Source organism: Nipponia nippon, unplaced genomic scaffold (assembly GCF_047370975.1).
Source record: "Nipponia nippon isolate SJK-2023a ecotype South Korea unplaced genomic scaffold, ASM4737097v1 scaffold_4, whole genome shotgun sequence".
Classification (NCBI taxonomy): domain Eukaryota; kingdom Metazoa; phylum Chordata; class Aves; order Pelecaniformes; family Threskiornithidae; genus Nipponia; species Nipponia nippon.
Window position 1 is genome coordinate 108137400 of NW_028262358.1, and position 17311 is coordinate 108154710.

Genomic DNA, 17311 nt, shown 5'->3' on the forward strand with positions numbered 1-17311 from the left:
TTTAGTGTTCATTAAAGCGTTCCTCCTCATAGCCTCCTTAGTGAAATGATATTGTTTGGTTGCTTTTGGAAAGTCAGGGATCACAACAGAACTCTTGCACTGCCTTCTGGAATTTTGGCCGTTTTACCTAACAGTGAGAAAAGAAATAGGAGATCAGATGTTACAGTGTTTATTTTCTAATTTGTATTTTTGCTGATACAGGGAGATAGACTGTTTTTGTATGCTTAGATTGAGATCCAACATGACTTGTGATAAAACAATTATTCTGGTTTTACCCTGGTTTAAACAAAAACAGAATTTGGAAGGGTAGACGGTCTTTTAGTTTGTGTTTGTTTTTTACCAACCTGCTATGGGTTTCAGTCACATCCCCACTACTGTTTTATTGTCACTCAGTCACCTGACTTTACGGTTTCAAGTTTATCATCACATTTCTGCAAAATAATAATTTATTTCTTGCCTTTTTCACCAGTCACAGACCAGTTCCGCTAAAGTGTTCTCCACATCAGGGAGAAATTTCTTGCCGCCAGAACTAAACACATCAGAAAATAAAGGGAAATTTGACCAGAGACTTCATTTCAGTGCATCACAATAGCAATAATTCATCTACTCTATGCTTTTCTATTCTGAGTAACAGTCATTTTCAACCTTTTTCAACTAACAGACCCTTTTTTTTTGAAGCATAAACACCTGAAAAACAAATGTAAGCCTTCTGATAATGTCCTTTTCTTTTCTTAGTTACTTTTCACATCTCTCAAGAAATCACTCCCAGACTGCTAGTAGTCCACATGTTGAAAACTACTTTGCTGTAAGAAAGATAAAGACGCTTGAACAGCAGTTTGAGAATTTCACTGTTTTTATCTTAAGTCATCCTCTAATCATTGTTTCACACGTGCTTAGTATTTTAATGGAGCCTTGTATTGGCTTCGTGGGCACTTCCACTTGTACCAGGTCTCATTTGAAAGTGAGCGAGTTCCCAGGTACAAACTCTTTGTCACAGGAGCGCTGGTTGGTGGCAAGGCATGGGCGGTGGTTGCGTGCTCACTGCGGTGGACTGAAAAAGGGGAGAGGACAAACTCAAAGGAGGACAGAGCTGAAGTATGAATACCCAAGTGCTGTAACATGCTTTCACCTTGAGCATTTCAGCTGGACTCCTTAATGATATGTCCACAGTTCATCTCCAGGCTCATTCAGTCTTTCTTACATTTTCTCAGCAGGGCAACTATGGTGATGGTGGAATTTTTTTAATATGGATCTTTGCCCACTGAGAGCTGGACTAAAGTACCATTTATTTTCATCTGAAGGCCCTGTATCTCCATTTTCAGTGTTTTGGGGACTCCAGTTAACTCTTCTTTTTTCTTTTCTCCCAAAAAGCCATTAAAAGATAAAAAAAAAAAAAAAAAGAAAAAACTGGGAGAAGAAAAAAAAACACTGAAAGGACTTTAAACGTGTTATACATGATAGTAACAGCTGCAGCCCTGTTGACAATATAATACCACTGCAATCCCCAGGATATAACTCAGATACTGAATTTCAGACTGCAGAAGAATGGTGCTTGACGATTCTTAAAAAGAATTATGCTTGGGCCCACTGGAAGGGGAAAGAAAGTTTAAGTAAAACAAAGAGGAAGTATGCTGGTGGTCCAGTGCAGAAACCACAAATACAGACTGGTAAAAAAAAGAAAAGTTAATACACCCACAATAAATACATTCAGCTGATACGCACACTTTTTCTGCTATTATCTTAAGTTTTCAAGGTTTATTTGGTTTTAGTGCTATTAGAAACTGAAGCACACAGTGAAGGCTGTTGATTTTGTATTGATAGCTGTTAACAAGCAATGAACACATGCTACTATTAGAGCAATGTCAGGAAAAAAATAATATCAGTGATGTTACTGAAGGATATTGAGATAACAAGACCATTCTTCTCTTTACAATGAGCAAATATCAAGAGCAGTTGCAAGGAAACTTTTAATCCTTTTTCTCTTCTTCATTTACAGTGATGTTTGCTTTCAGAAAGAATTAATTGTAAAACATACCTGCTTCAAGAAATAAAACCATAGACCTTGTTCTCGTTTCTACTGTGAATGAAAGTTTCCACTCCGCTAATACTACCCCCAAAAAAAATTTCTAGAGTAAATTAAGCCAACTTGCTTACAGTATGATATCTGCTTCTTAGTTTCTGCTAAACCTGTTAGATTTATGGGATAAACAGTTCTTAGAAAAGATAAGAAACTCTGTATTAACCCTTTATCCCTAGCAATGTCCTCTGTGTTCAGTCTCTTCATTATGCTTGTATAGGAAGAACTTACACAACAGCAGAGCCCCACCTGGGAGCAACGCCTGGGTCCACACTGCTGAGCAAAGGCCAGTTGGAGGCTCTTCACAGTACGTACCTCCTGGGACAACCCCAGGGCTGACCACGAAGACTGATTCATGGTCCCAAGGGAAAAGTTCAGGTGCAGTCTGTCCCCAGTAGAGCACTTTGAACAACACCCACTTACCCTGTGAGTGCTCCCAGCTATTCTGTGCCTGATCTGATTGCAGCTCTATCACCTGTTCATCACAGGTTGGTCTGAATTCCCCCTTAGAAAGGTCCCAGTTACCTACCAAAGGACAGGCAGAGTTTCTGGAAATCTTTGTTCAGCCTTCCTACACAGGAGATGCAAACACATCTGGTGGGATTTGTATCAGCCTAACTATGAACTCTTGCAAAGGGGATGAGCTCATAGCAGAAGGCTCTTGCTTGAGCAGTGGAGAGAAACAGCCAATTGTAGAGCACTGACTCATCTGACCTATTTTAGATGTCTAGTTTAAGGGGAAGTGAATCACACCATGGAAATAATATATTCTGAAGGTATTGTAAGGAGATTTTGTCCAGACATTAATATCAACACTGTAGTTTTTTATCATTGGTCAGAGGAATCCTACACAAGAAGCTGGGCTTCAGGAGGAACCCAGAATTCATGTCTTCACCGAATGTAGATGTAGCCAACCCCAGAGATTTACCTCTCAGTTTAAGCAACAGAAGTAGAAACACAGACTGAGAGAGGTTTAACGGTGTAATGTCTCTGTGCATGGTTCGTTGCTGCCCCATCAGTGATGCTAGTCATTACAGAGCAAATGAAAACAGGATCCAGAATGCTCCCAGGCAAGGAAGCAAGTGGCTGATGTTCAACTGCACTGGTGAAAATAATAAAACAAGATTGTATGTGACAGAAAATCAGGACCACAGAGTCAAGCACTAGGCTCAGTGCATCCCAGATCCCACTGACTGTCAGAATACCCCATATTTGAAAACAGTCTTAATATGTCATTACACATAGTTCTCCCTTGCCGCTCACTTGAGTTACATGGAACAATCAGAAGTGTGAAAGAGGATAAAAGGAAGGAGAAAATTCACTGAAGGTTTCCACTGTACAGGAAAGACATAGCATGAAAAGCTGGGTCAGTTTGTCTGTAAGAGTACCAGAGTAAGAAAGGAACATCCATAGACACTTACAATCAGTCCTGCAGCAGTGGTTGTACAAAACCTGTCTTATTTCACACAGGAGTGTCAACACTCACATCACCAGTTCCTACATTGAAGGACAGTTGTGGACAGCTGAATTGTGATAACTCTTAACCTGTTATAGAGAGCTATTTTGGATGACTTTGACCTGTCCCTTCTTTAGAGATAGTTGGACTGCAGGAAAGACCAGAGAAAACAGGCAAGATCCTAATGGGCAAAGCCCCAGGGTATTCAGAGAAATTCATATATATTTATTTGCATAGAGAGCTTCCCCAGCACCATTTACTATTTCTATAAGGGGATATTCCTCTACAGATGGGGGAGATTTTCAGCACAGAATAAACCTGTGGGAGTGCCCATAGTCTTTCTGATGAGCAATGCTGCTCAGAGATGTTTTCAGAAAAGATTCAGCTTCCTAAATGGTTATAATATAATATGGCAATAATTGTAACCTGTTTTAGTAAACAGTCATTTTAGTAATTTACCTTTTTTTCTCCAAGTTTAAAAGTTGCTCCTGACTCAGGACATGGCTGCACGCAAAATGTGTACCTCTTCACACAGAACTCCAAGTACTACCACCATAGAGAGGACACAGCCACTGCAAGAAAACAGGCACTTATGTGATCCTAACTTCTTCCTTATTAGTGAAATGAGTTATACCAGTATAAGCTTATACATACTTATAAGCTTATATATACAGTATAAGCTTATATATACAAAGCAAGAAAATCTCAGCTCCTGGGTGACAGATGTGGGCAACTCTATAGGTAACCACACTGACTCTGAAAACTTTCGGAATAGATTTGGTCAGAACCTGAAGATCTATTACAGAGGAAATATGCAGTTCTTTTAAAAACAGGGTTTGTTTTGCTTTTTTTTTTTTCATTTTTCTCTCCTCACTATTCTCCTTTTCCCCCTGCTCCAGAGAAGGGTGGTGAATGTTCTTACTGAGTCACACTTGCTGCCCCGTTGGCCTACATAGAGCAATTTCTATGGAAAATAAAATACCTGGCACATACTTCTTCACATCTCAGCTAGGTCAAGCAAACCAGACAGTCATAATAAACCAAATTATTCTCTTAATCCTCAGAACTGTCAGATATTCGAAGCCATGTAGCCTCCTTTTGTGCATACCAGCTGTACAAACGGATAACTTTTTATCTAAATGGTCAGCAAGTGTAAGCAAATATAATAATTATATAACAAATAATTACACAACAAATTTGCTCTTATTCTTTCACACTACTTTGACCTCCAGTAAATATAGGGTTTACCCTGCAGTATTTATTTTGCTTTCATTGGTAGTTGAGCCTGAGCTTGGGCTGAATGGACTGCAAAATCTTGCCAACATGTAGCAAATTCAAACATAAATCATGGTTGGAGAAATGCTCAGGCAAGCTTAAGCTTGTCTTTCAGGGAAGAAGCTTTACAAGATTGAACTTGCCGGCAGTAATAATGTTCATCCCTTCTTGAATTATATTTCCACCTTTTTTTTCTTCTTCTTTTTTTTTTTTTTCTCCCAGAGAATAGTTAAGTTGCAATTTTAATGCTTTTAGTGAGCTTCTGGAAATCAGTAACAGAACATTATTTACATCTTGAAGCCAAGCTGTGTCTGGAGAATTTCAATCACGTCGTTTTTATGAGATTCTACAAACTGAATGCTGAAAAGTCTTCTGTGGCACTTTTCTCTAAAGCAGAGCAGGGAGCAGAAGGGAGGAGAAAACTGAGAAAAAGAGGGAGAAACTTTGCACTACAAATGCATATTCAGTTTTCAGTATTAATAATTCCTCAGTGCATCTGTATTAACATGATATCCTTGCTGTAGATTTGATTTAGAATAGCTTTTTATATAAGCTATGCTCTAATACTGAATTTTATTTCACAGAATCCATGCTTAATATGGCCCTAATGAAAAAGAAATGTTAGTAAGTAGATAGTAAGGTGTACAAGCTATTCTCCAGAGCTGTGGAGGGTGTTTCATGCCTCATACGCAGCACAAAGGAGAGCAAAAATTTGTATACACATATAGCAAGCATGCAAATCATGAATCTGAACTAGAAGAAATGCAGGAGCGACCTTAAAAATTGAATTTAAGAGGGAAAATTGGCATTATCATGTTGATGGATATAAAAGAGATGTGATAAAACCCACCATTAAACTGTTAGTTTAACATAAAGTGATAATTCTAACATGAACAAGTTAGTAGTAGACATGGCAGATCATGAGAGCCCAGACTGTGCCACATTCATCCCATTACCGTTTGTATTATTTGTGTGAAGAGAATGGCTAACAAATCAGCCAGGTGGAGAAAACAGTTTGAGAATGGCCAGGTGCTTTGTCATTCTCAAAGAACTTTCATCGTATATTTTGTTAAATTCATATGGCCTGCTAATGGAAGCAAGGTAAAGTTGCAAACCACATTCTCTTCTTAAGTAAACTTTCCAATCCCATTAAAGTCAATGGAACTTCATGGAGCAACGAAAAGGAAAATTTGTCCTTATATATCCCTCCAGGAGCAACCTGGCCAGCAGCAGAGGTGAAGTCCCAGCAAGGATTAAAGCTGTATGCCTTTTCCAGGTAGAGCGTGATTGGATGGATTCAGATCAAATCTTGCTACTTCTATTTTTTTTCTGTTAAGCTGTTTGATTTTGAGGTAATTGATGAGCCTGTCTGACTACTGATGTATTAAAACTGGCAGCAATATCTCAGAATGGGTTATCTTTTATTGAAGACCGATAAAAACTAATCACTGTAAGTGAGTGTGGGTAAAGATTAGGACAATGGGAATCTCAATGTATCTTAACAACAATAATGGTTGATATTTTACATCTTCAGTCAAAGCATTGCACAAACATTCACTAATTAACTGTTGCAGTGATGCTAGATCTTGGTAAGTCCTATGCATTTAGTTTTCAACTGTTTTCGTCTTTTTATAGCTGAGGAAAGCAAAACACAAACAAACCATATATTACTCCCAGCATTGCATGACCCAAGTGTTTCCATTACCTCTGGATGAAAGGTCTTGATATCGTTCACCCCCATCCCACAACAATGGATTTCAGGCTGGATTTGCTGCAACTTCATCTGGAGCATGGAAGAGAGGAGTTCATGTAACTACAGCCTCAGTCCTGTCTACCTTCCCATGTAGGTGCCTGAGACAGTCGTAAAGTGGATTTGTGACATTACTGTCCTCTGACCTTGTTGTCTAATATGAAGTATGTAGGTTTCTTAGTTTTCTGACTAATGACTCACTAGGTGCATGAAGTTCTGCCCCCATGTACATACAAACCATAATGCTGCCAAACAGCTCGTTTAGTGCCTACATTGTGTCAGGGTCTCGTCTGCCTGTGTTCACCTGGTACACCATGACAGAGAGCAACTGTTATTCTGAACAAAACTACAACTGGGCTCTTTCCTGTTTCAAGGAAAGACCCAGTGATGCCAGACTTCTCATACAGTATGTGGTAGACTTAGGTTCAGTTCCTTCTGCTGGAGATTAAAACTTTGTCATCTATGTTCCATATGAATACTATAAACAGTAGGCTATAAGCAAGGTGTGAAGATACTTCCAATGGTCTGGTACCTTCTGTACCACCACATCCAGGAGGGTAATGCTGATCCTGAACCTCCATTTGGCTCATTCCATGTTCCCCTTTGGTGTCTTGCTCCCTCTCATCATCTACATGACAGATTTCCCTATTCACTCCCACAATGACACAGAGGAAAACAAAGAAGTTATCTCCCTGAGAAAACAGGGTACAGAAGAGAGAATAATTAGTCTGAAGACTAATTCCTAGAGACAACTTAGATACAGATGTCACTAGGTTTCACATCCTTTTCTTGAGAGTCTTCTAGCCCTAACCCCGCAAACCCTGAACTCTCCTGTGTTCCCAAAAAAACTATACCCCATGGGCCCATACACTTATGACACAGATTCCATGATTTAAAAACACAACTCTAGTGGGTTGCTAAGCTGTCTTTGCTTTACTCAGCCACCTTGACTTTCACTGTTGAGAAGCCCTATTGATTAAATAACACAGGATCAAGAACCAAGATGACAGGGTATTTATCTCTACTCACGGGGGCTAGGTTAAGATTGAGCCAAGGAAGACAAATAAAATGCCAGCTCTGCAGCTTTCAGTCATCCTGTTATTCAGTGAAGCTGCTTTAAATTTAAGAAAAGGAAGTCTGCATATATGACAAACTGTTAATTGTTGACCTGGAACAGATTAGCACATGTCTGCATTATGCCAGGTTGCAATGGATGTCTGATTTCTGAGACTAGAGATGACAATGGAGCCCCTCTGCTAGTCACCCCAATGACTGGGAGCCAGGGCTTCTCACCAGGCTCACAGACATTGGCAGCTTCTTGATATCTCAGCTTACTCAGTCTTCAAGCAAGGGAAGATGGATACAACCAATAAATTGCCCTCCAGATCTTCTCCATTAGCTTTCTTCCCAGACATGTTCTCCAGAAATGGCCAGAGAGTCTGTCAGCTATGCAGTGTTGTTATCACCAATATATTTAGAGGCATTGACGAGTAACAGTGGCCTTTCCCTAAGCAGTCCTCCTGAGATTGTCACATAAATAATCTAATTCAGGTACCCAAGCACAAAGTTACAAAGTTCTACTGTGGATCCAAGGGAAGAAACCGTGCTGGGAGGGTGGGTATGGATAACAGTGCAAGATCTTGTGTGTCTCTAGGTGCTGATGTACTTGCTTTTAGTAATTTCATAGATACATCTGAAGGTGAAATCCTGACCCTGACTTTCCATTGCTAGTTGCTACCCAGCCCTGAACAGTATGGCCACCATCATCCAGGCAAATTCTTCTGGAGGATGTACTCCACAAGGTACACGGATCCCAAAAGCTCATTGATGCATAGCTCATGTGCCAGAAAGCAAGCTGTGCAGAGAGGATGCATGTCACTACCCCATTTTAAAAGAAGCAGAAGGGAATGGACTAGCAGTTGGTGTTGGTAGTCCATGGTCTTCCTTTCCTATTATTTTTTTCTGCACCTTGAGTAGGAAGCTACAGAAGGAGCCAACCGCCTTTCTTTTGTTGGGTCCTTCTTTCCCCGGTCCCTACTTTCCCAGAAGAGTTCTCTTCAACCATTGCTACCACCAAAGATGATATCTCTTTGCCCCACAGATCAACTTACCAGTAAGGCAGCCTTGACCAGATCAGGTAGAGGCATATGTACCCCTTTTTTTTTTTTTCTTCTTTTGAGTCAACAAGACACCTCTTCAGCACAGTGGTGAGCAGGAGAAGGCCTTTCTTTAAACTATGGTCAGGCTGATCACTTATCTATTTCTACATGAGACTGGCCTCTCATTTAAATTATTCCACATACACATATTTTAAAATATATTTACTTTTAATGATAGTTTGGTCATTCCAAATGATGTGCCCATCAGAGGCTGGGGTCTTTGCGTATTTTTCTCTCTCACAGGCACAGTGTAGAGGACACAGACTATCTTAGTGTCTCATATCTAGGTAACAAAGATATGGGAGGGGAGCACTTGCTGAAAGGTACTGGCTGCCTGCATAGGGATTTAACTGTTTGGCCTTATAGAGGGTTTTCATTTTGCATGCCTGACCCTGTTGTAACCCCACAGATATTATAGATGAGAAAGACTGGGCTCACGAAAGTAATGGATGCTTTAAAGAGATATCATGGTTTATTGCATAGGTGTGTGAGGGAAGACAGATGTGAATTCATGTATTTATTTTTTAATAGCTGTGAGGATTGGGAGAACTAATTTACACTTTATCTGTGTGGTATTTTATAATAGGGAGATGTGAGAGGAGGACTTGGTAGAAATGTAATTCATATTTCTGTATTTTTTATGAAGGAAGAGTTGGAGGGTAAAGAAGTCTATCAATATTTTAGACTTTGTCTCTGTGAGGAAGATTACAGAAGAGCTGTTTTATATCTTACATGTCATATTTGTGTACCTTGTGTTTAGCAGCTGATTTGATGGCCATGAGGGCTAGAGCAATGTGTTTCTGGCTGTGCTTTGCTAGCCCTGTACTAAAGTCATACTTTAACACTGAAAAGCACTAAAGAAAGCCTTTCAGCATGTGTGGCACAAAGTGCCCTAGTATAGGACACCCAAGCATGGAACACTGCACCACCACATGCTGCGGTAGGACCCAAATGTGGAAAATTATGTGAGCTGGGAAGGCTTATGCTCAAAGAGACACAAAAGGGCTGTGCTATGGCCATCAAAGATTTGTGTCATTAATACACCACACGAACAAAGCTAGTCCTTTCCAGAAGGTAATGTCATTGAAGAGTACAGACATGAGGCACTCTGCTTTGGGGACCAGGGCTTCCTTCCTGGTATGATAGTGAAGGTATATCCTAAATGACTTCTAGGTATGCATGGTATGGATGTGTAAAATGCCTTTTATAGGTCTGTGTCTCAGTGACTCACTCAGCATTACACAGAGGTCCTTGAGAAAATGGGAACTGCCCTAGACACAAAAAGTGTAAATTAGCATAAGAAGCACTAGGTTGCCCTCTTTCTCCCCCATTTCACATGTGTAACCATAAGTCAAAGAGCAGGGAAAGTCAGTGGAGGCAGAAAACCTCGTTTGGCTTTAAGTCTAGATTTTCTGTAAACATGTTATTGTATCTGTCTTAGTAATATGAGCTGAGAGGAGCTGTAGAAATCCATGAGAGGAAGCTCTTCCAAAAATGCTTTATTGCTTCAGCCTTCTAAACAGCTGGTTTCTTTCTGAGGAAAAGCTGACAACTACACCAGACTCTGTTGAATTATGTATTGTACATTTGGGGAGTAAGCTGCAATACGCAATGCAGTGAGCAAAGCTTTCCATATGCATTTGTCTAAGGATAAGACACAAATCCAAGTCCAAGAGGTGATAAACTCAGTGGTTTGTGTTCCAATCAGTTATAGCCGTGTTCAAAAATAATACCTTGTAAGTGCACATTAAGGGCAATGAAGCACAAAATTACACATGCAAATATAACTCAAGACACTAAGCCTTGTTGTTGGAAAAGGATTCTTCTCTTTTGTAACACAGCACTGAAGAGTAGTGCTGTTTGCAGGGTAATTTTGCATTATACCATCTAAATTATGACCCTTACAGACAAAGAGAGCAGGTGTAAGAAAGATTTCACTAGGGGACAAGAGTGAGGTACAACAGTGTTGTAGGACAACATTGAAGTATAAATCCTTTGATTATGAGAAATCTTCCTAATTATGAGGATCACTAATATTCTGTAGCTGGAGAAAAAGTGAAAGTTGGGCCTTGACATCAGCAGTGACGTTCCTGAACATCAATACCCGCCGCTCTTCCAATAAGATAATATTATACAGGTTATAGGTTTAGTGCCTTCATTCAATGTCAAAACCCCAGGAAATGGAAAAAATGAAGAAATGCCTTTGTCAACGTCACCCATGTAGGGTCACTCCACCTGAGTGACAACCCAAACACTCTGCAACTTGCAAAGCTAAGGACAATGGATTGGCCATTGTTGCTGGGATAGTAGACCACCTCTACGAGCCTCTGTACACAAACAGATTCACAGCACATAGCTCCCATACCTTACGATGTACACAGCACAATTCCCTGCCATGAAACATCTGGCCCTGAACTTCCTGACTCTAATTAACATTCTGTTTCCCCAAACTATTTTCCCTCACCCAGGGCATTTCTGAAATAATTTGCTACTGCTCAGTAGTAAACATAGGTACTTAATACCTATAAAGATGCCCAGTAAATTCAGCCTCTGGCTATTCCCAAGAAAGGTGTAGTTCAGGTTAAGCATCTTCTCTGTAGGTGGTTAATTAGCAATAAACAAGTTGTCTTCTGCATGCTAACAGCAATAATATGTTAACACCTTTCCAGAAAAGAAAAAATCCAGCCTCCTTCTTAACAGAAATTATTCCATATTGGGAATTTATTATTATTAATCCCCTCAGATGTTTTTAATGCTGATGACTTAGAGAGGTTGTAGGTTCTGCCCTGAGGAGCAGACCACAAGCCCAGGGTTTTCTCATTGACAGAGACTGTGTTCATTGAATTATGAACACAGCTGACTCTCCTAAGACAGGCAAAAAGAGAGTGGATGATTGACAGCAAGATGGGAAAAGGGTACAAAATATGGATGCAATGTGAACAAAAGCATTGAAATTAGAGGAAGAAAGACTGACAACAGAAGAAGGAGGAGATGAGATACTAACGGCACCAGGGAGGAGACTGAGATTATGAGAGGACTGGTCTAAAGGGATTCTGCTCAGTATCAAAATGACTCCGCTCTAGTTTTACACTTTCTTTAACATTACATTTGGAAGTGGATACCTCCTAATTCAGAGGAGTTAGGACACAAGGGTAAGAATGAATTGGAAGGCTGGCTGCCTCAGAAGGCACTTTTAAGTTCAACAACCTGAAGCAGTACTTTTATGAGGTCTTCCTGTGTAGGCCCTGAGTAAACCAGAATATTTTTACCTAGGACCCTCCAGATTTAAGACCAAGTAATTAAAACAGAATTTTAGTTATTTAACAATATAGTAATATTAGTATTAGTAGCAATAGCTTTATAGTTATTATATTTAGTGACTGAGACGAAAAAAAATCCCATTTTTGCTTCAGATTGAATAACTCTGTTTCATTTGTGGATTATTTAAAGTTCTTTATGCTATTTTTCAAGCTTTTCAGTTTCAAAATGCAAACACTGTTTTAATATTTGTGAAAATAATTGTGAAAACAAAACCTTCCAATATTTTCAAAACTTTCTTCTGTTTTTTTTTTTTCTTAAGAATGTTTACAAAAAGAGAAAATATTGAAGGTCTGGTTCTTAGTTGTTGATGGGCAGCTGCTAATTACACTGAAACTATTTTTTTAAATTTATTACATTTGAAAACATTTTGTCCTGCTCTAGGGCAAAGCCCACATACGTGAGAGCTGTGGCAGGGGCCTGACTCCCAGGGAACAGCTTCATCTGAAGAAAAAGATACTATCATGATCAGTATAGGACCATCTGGGAAAAGACAGAGAACTCCTTTCACCAGGTCTCACTTTGCCATGGAAGCCTCTTGCCTTTCACCTTTTGTTGCTGGCATTTTTGACACAACACCATTCTCGAAATTGGAAACCAAGGCTACCATGGTCAAGCAATATGTCTCACTCCTTTGTGCAGCTGGTCAATAGTCTCTTGTATTGCTGAACTCAGGGCACAGATGGTTTACATAGCTGAAAGACCTACTACACTCTTACTGCAATATGATCCACCACCAGGATTTGGTTCCTTAGGCAGAAGATATTAATTGTAATTTGACTGGATGACTAAAACACTCTAATGAATTTCAAAGGTCCATTAAAATCTACTTAGACAATATAAAAATTTCTGCATCTTTGTTATAATAAAAAACTTTAGAAATACTAATGCATATGTGTTCCATAACATTTATAGAAAGAGGTTTTGTTACATCACAGCAGTTTTTCTCAATCTGCATTTCCTGGATATCATTAGAATTTTAGGATCAATAAAAAGATGTCATGAGATTTACTGCAAAGCATTAATCCACATTTATTCTGCTGTTCTTAGAAGTTGAACTGGTGGAGAGGCACTTTCAATAACACTCTAATCTGAACCCAACTCCCAGTTTCATCACTGAAAGTCATACAAGTATATTAGATGCATAAATGTCTTCCTGACCCAATTACTCCTAATGGGATATACATAGCAAAAATCAATGTCACTGTCTTATAAGTGATGCATTCAGAATGCTTGAGAATTGACCTCTATTGCATTCATTCATTTTCAAAACTTTTGCCTACTTCTGTAATATTTGCCTTTGTGAATCACAGCAATCTATTATCAGTGGGTAAGCAACATTCTCCTTCAATGTATAAATAAGTATTAAGGAGCAAAGACAATTACAGTACAAGCAAGGCTGTCATATCAGCTGCAGGAACTGGTCTGAAACTGTTCACTCGATGCTTGCCAGAACTGGAGATTGTTTAAAGGAAGGAGAATTGCCTTGAAACAAGGTGAAAAATGAGCTCTCAGGTCTTGTTCTAGATGTTTCTGCCCACCCTACCTGTGTGTCAGAGGTTATCTTAGGCCTTTGAGGGGTAGAAGCACTAGCCACACTGATTTCCAAGCTAATATCTGAACTTATATTGCTTGGGAAAGTTGGTCTGGACAAAGACACAGAATACAAACAGGACTTGCTAAATGTGAACTGAAATCCTCTTAAGCTACCATTGTGACAGGGATGGTAACTTCTCGCATGCCAGTGAAACAATCAGATGGAGATATAAACCACTGCAGAGAAATTCGCAGGAGCCCATCTATCAGATCTCTAAACTCTTTCTCTCCATGTAGGAGACTGCTGGCTGACAGCTGAAGAAGGACACTTCAAATTGCTCCAGCTACAAACAACGGCAGCGCTGTGAGCTCAGCTCCCATCCTGCCTGCCCTCCGCAGTTCACCTTTACCCCTGCTGCCCTGCAGGAGCACAGGCAGCGAGAGCTCTAACCAGGGGACTGCAACCCTCTGCCTCTAGTTGCAGACACAGCCTTTCTCTCCGTTTGTTTTGCAATCACTTTTATCTGATATGTATACTTTTACATTTAACTTCAGGAATACTGTGCTTCCTATAAAAAAAGTTTTCTGAATAAGTAAATAATCATAATTTGTTATTATATAATGATTTCATTGTTTTTATATTTTATCATGAATTAATTAAAAGTCATTTTCATTTCAAGTTATTGATGCTGGAGGTTTCTTGGAGAAGCAGGATCTGATTTTATTTACAGTCAATCAGTGTATAGTTTAATCCACTTAAGTTGTCTGAGATATTGCAAGGAAACTTGCAGGCCAGAAGTTCATTGCTTCAAGTCTTTTCTCAGTTTTACTTTCTTTTTTTCTTTTTTTCTTTACTTTCTTTTTCACTCTTTTCCATCCCAGTTCTGATGTTCAACAATCATATCTCATTAAAAGCTTCAGAACATTCACACACTTAAAGATAGGCAGATGTTGATACGAGTGTCTCTGTAGTCTGGATTCAAATTTATTCTTATGGGAAGCATTCTCAAAGCTGAAGAGTATTGCAGTTTTTGCAGAAACTTTCCATGATTTGCTGTTTGTCTCAGGTAATTATCATAATCTTCTACTTCTCTTACAGGTGTTTCACCTTTTTCAAATGATAAGCTGGACTGAATACAACATACACTGATGTTTTTCAAGCCATTCACATAATTTGTGACCCTACTTGTGACCTGCTTTTGTTATACATAGCCAACATTTGGTAACAGTTAAGAGTGTATTTATAAGTAGAGGGGATCACATCTCTTGTTACAGGATATTTTCCTAACCATAAAGTGTGTGGAAATCTAGATCTGAGCACCCATCACCTCTCATCCAGAAGCTGAGCTGCTGGACGAGGAATGGAAAATTCATGGGTGCAGAAAAAAGGACAAATAAAAGCCAGCACAGCTCCACAGATTAGTAGCAAGATTGCTGAGCTGGAAGGAGGCCTGAATCTCCAAATCCTACTCCTTGAATTATTTCCATTTATTGGTTTTTGATTGTGTAATGAGATTGCACTGCCTAGGGAGCAAGAGAGAGAGCTTTGTCTCTGCTCACTTCCCCAGTTAAAGCCTTAAAAGCTGTTTCAGTGCCTGACAAAACATATAGACCACCACTGTACGAAGAAACTCTGCCTTAGGAAGTGGTGATTCTGAAAAGGACACAGAGTTGTTAATAAGGAGCCAGCTCTGAATCATCACATCATCTCCCCATGTGACGCTGCACATCAAGCAATTCTTGAAGGTGTAGAGAAAGGTACATGGAGAAGAACATAACTTCTGTATGGAAGCACTGGCTAAAACTGCAGTAACCTATGGGAACACCTTGACAAATTCAAGAAGATTCAGAGAAGAAACTTGAGAATTATCAGACAACTGGACTTGTAATGAAAAATTTAATTAATTTAGTCTTAATAAGAGAAGGTTCTTCACTTCTAAGAAATACTTGGATGGAAAAAGAGATATTTGGTAATGTTTTCTGCCAATTACAAATTCAATATCAACAGTTTTTTAAAAATAAATGTCGTCCATTCTTCAGCATCTTTTATTCATGAAGTCAAACAGTGATCCTTGTGGTCCTTTCAGACTTTATAGTCCGTGGATTTATGATCAGCATCAATTTCATGTACAGTGGAAATATTGAGAAGCTAACTTTATTCCTCATTGTAGCTGTGAAATCCACATAGGAAAGGGGCATGAGTTTTTACAGAAATGGACAACCTCTTAGCTTTTTCAGATAAGGTTGCTCTCTGCATTAACTGCTAGTCGAAGCAAATTTTCCTCTTGTATAGGTCTAAGCCTGAGACCTCTTTGCTTTCTCTGTCTTAAGCATTTTTAAGTAATTATTAGCATTGCTTGATTGATTGACTCTTAATTTCAGTACCATTGCAGAATCCTCAGATTCTGTCCAAGGATAAGATGCTATAGAAGTGTAAAATATTGCTTCCATGAAAAGCAAAAAGGTGCATTCCAGAATCTGCTACTTTTCAATTTCAGATATGCTACTGTGTGCTTTTTTAAAAAAAATATTAATTAATAACCAACTTTGCCACATGGTTACTCATGCATGACATGAGTACAAAAGACAATCAAAATAAGGTTGTGAAAACAGTCAGTGAAGTCTCAGTGTAAGAGGAACACAGTCTTCAAAATCCTAACACACCTTTATATAAAATGGAAATAAGCAAAACCAACAAAATAAAAAACAGGTGACACAGAAAGTGGAAATGGTAGCTGGGTGGGATTTTATGCATGGGCACAAGCATGGTATACATGGTAGCAGCGTTTTGCAGCAGTGGCAAGGAAACTGTTAAGTATACTGTAGCTTTTGTTTTCCCCTACAAAGGGAGTAGGATTAACATGAATATGCATCCTCCTTAATATTAATTAAACAGTTGTTGCTCATTGGTGATGCTGGTGTACAGCATATAATATGCAATCATCAGTGCCTGAGCAACATAATTAAGAGAACATCTCAGTCATTGCTCCTCCAGAGCTTCCTTTACTTTTCCTTTTCTGCTGCTGAAGTGAAGGATGTATTTTACCAGCAGTGATACGTTTATCAGCAGATATATTTTACCTGGCAGTTAGTTCTGACAGTCTGATTAATTAAAGTCTTCTGTTGCTCTAAATCTCTTAATTTTAAGCACATTTTAGTTGGTTTCTTAATCTCAAGCACATCACTGTACTTTCTATGCCTTTGTTTTATTCTTCCCTCTTTGATTATTTGTTTCATTTCCAGGATAAACGCTATGGGACAGGAACTCTCTTATTGTACTTGTTTGCTCAGAGGCATCTGAATTTGAAAGGGGTACTTGAATCCTGGCTGAGACCTCTAGGTGCTACCATAACAAAAACCCACTGGTGTTCGTCCTTTCTAAAATGGGAAATTAAGTAAAAAAGCATTCTTCCATTTTTGCTTAGATAAAAGTCTTCAAATTCCACTTTAGTTTTTAGTTTTTCCCTATCACTTTCAATACAAAGTGATTGAAAATGAAAGGAAAATATATCAGTAGAGTTCCTGATACCCAGTTTATTGGACTTAATCAATAAAGCATGGGATCTGCACTGCCTAACTAGACTTGCACTGCAATTTCAGGTGCTAACAAAGTGCCAGGGCTAAAGCAGATGAAGCTCTGTGTCTGATCAGTAGATACCCCCAAGAGAAAGATCTGTTGGCACAATTTAGACATGACAGCCCCTCTGGGGGGAGTTCAAGAGCACTTGCCTCCATTGACT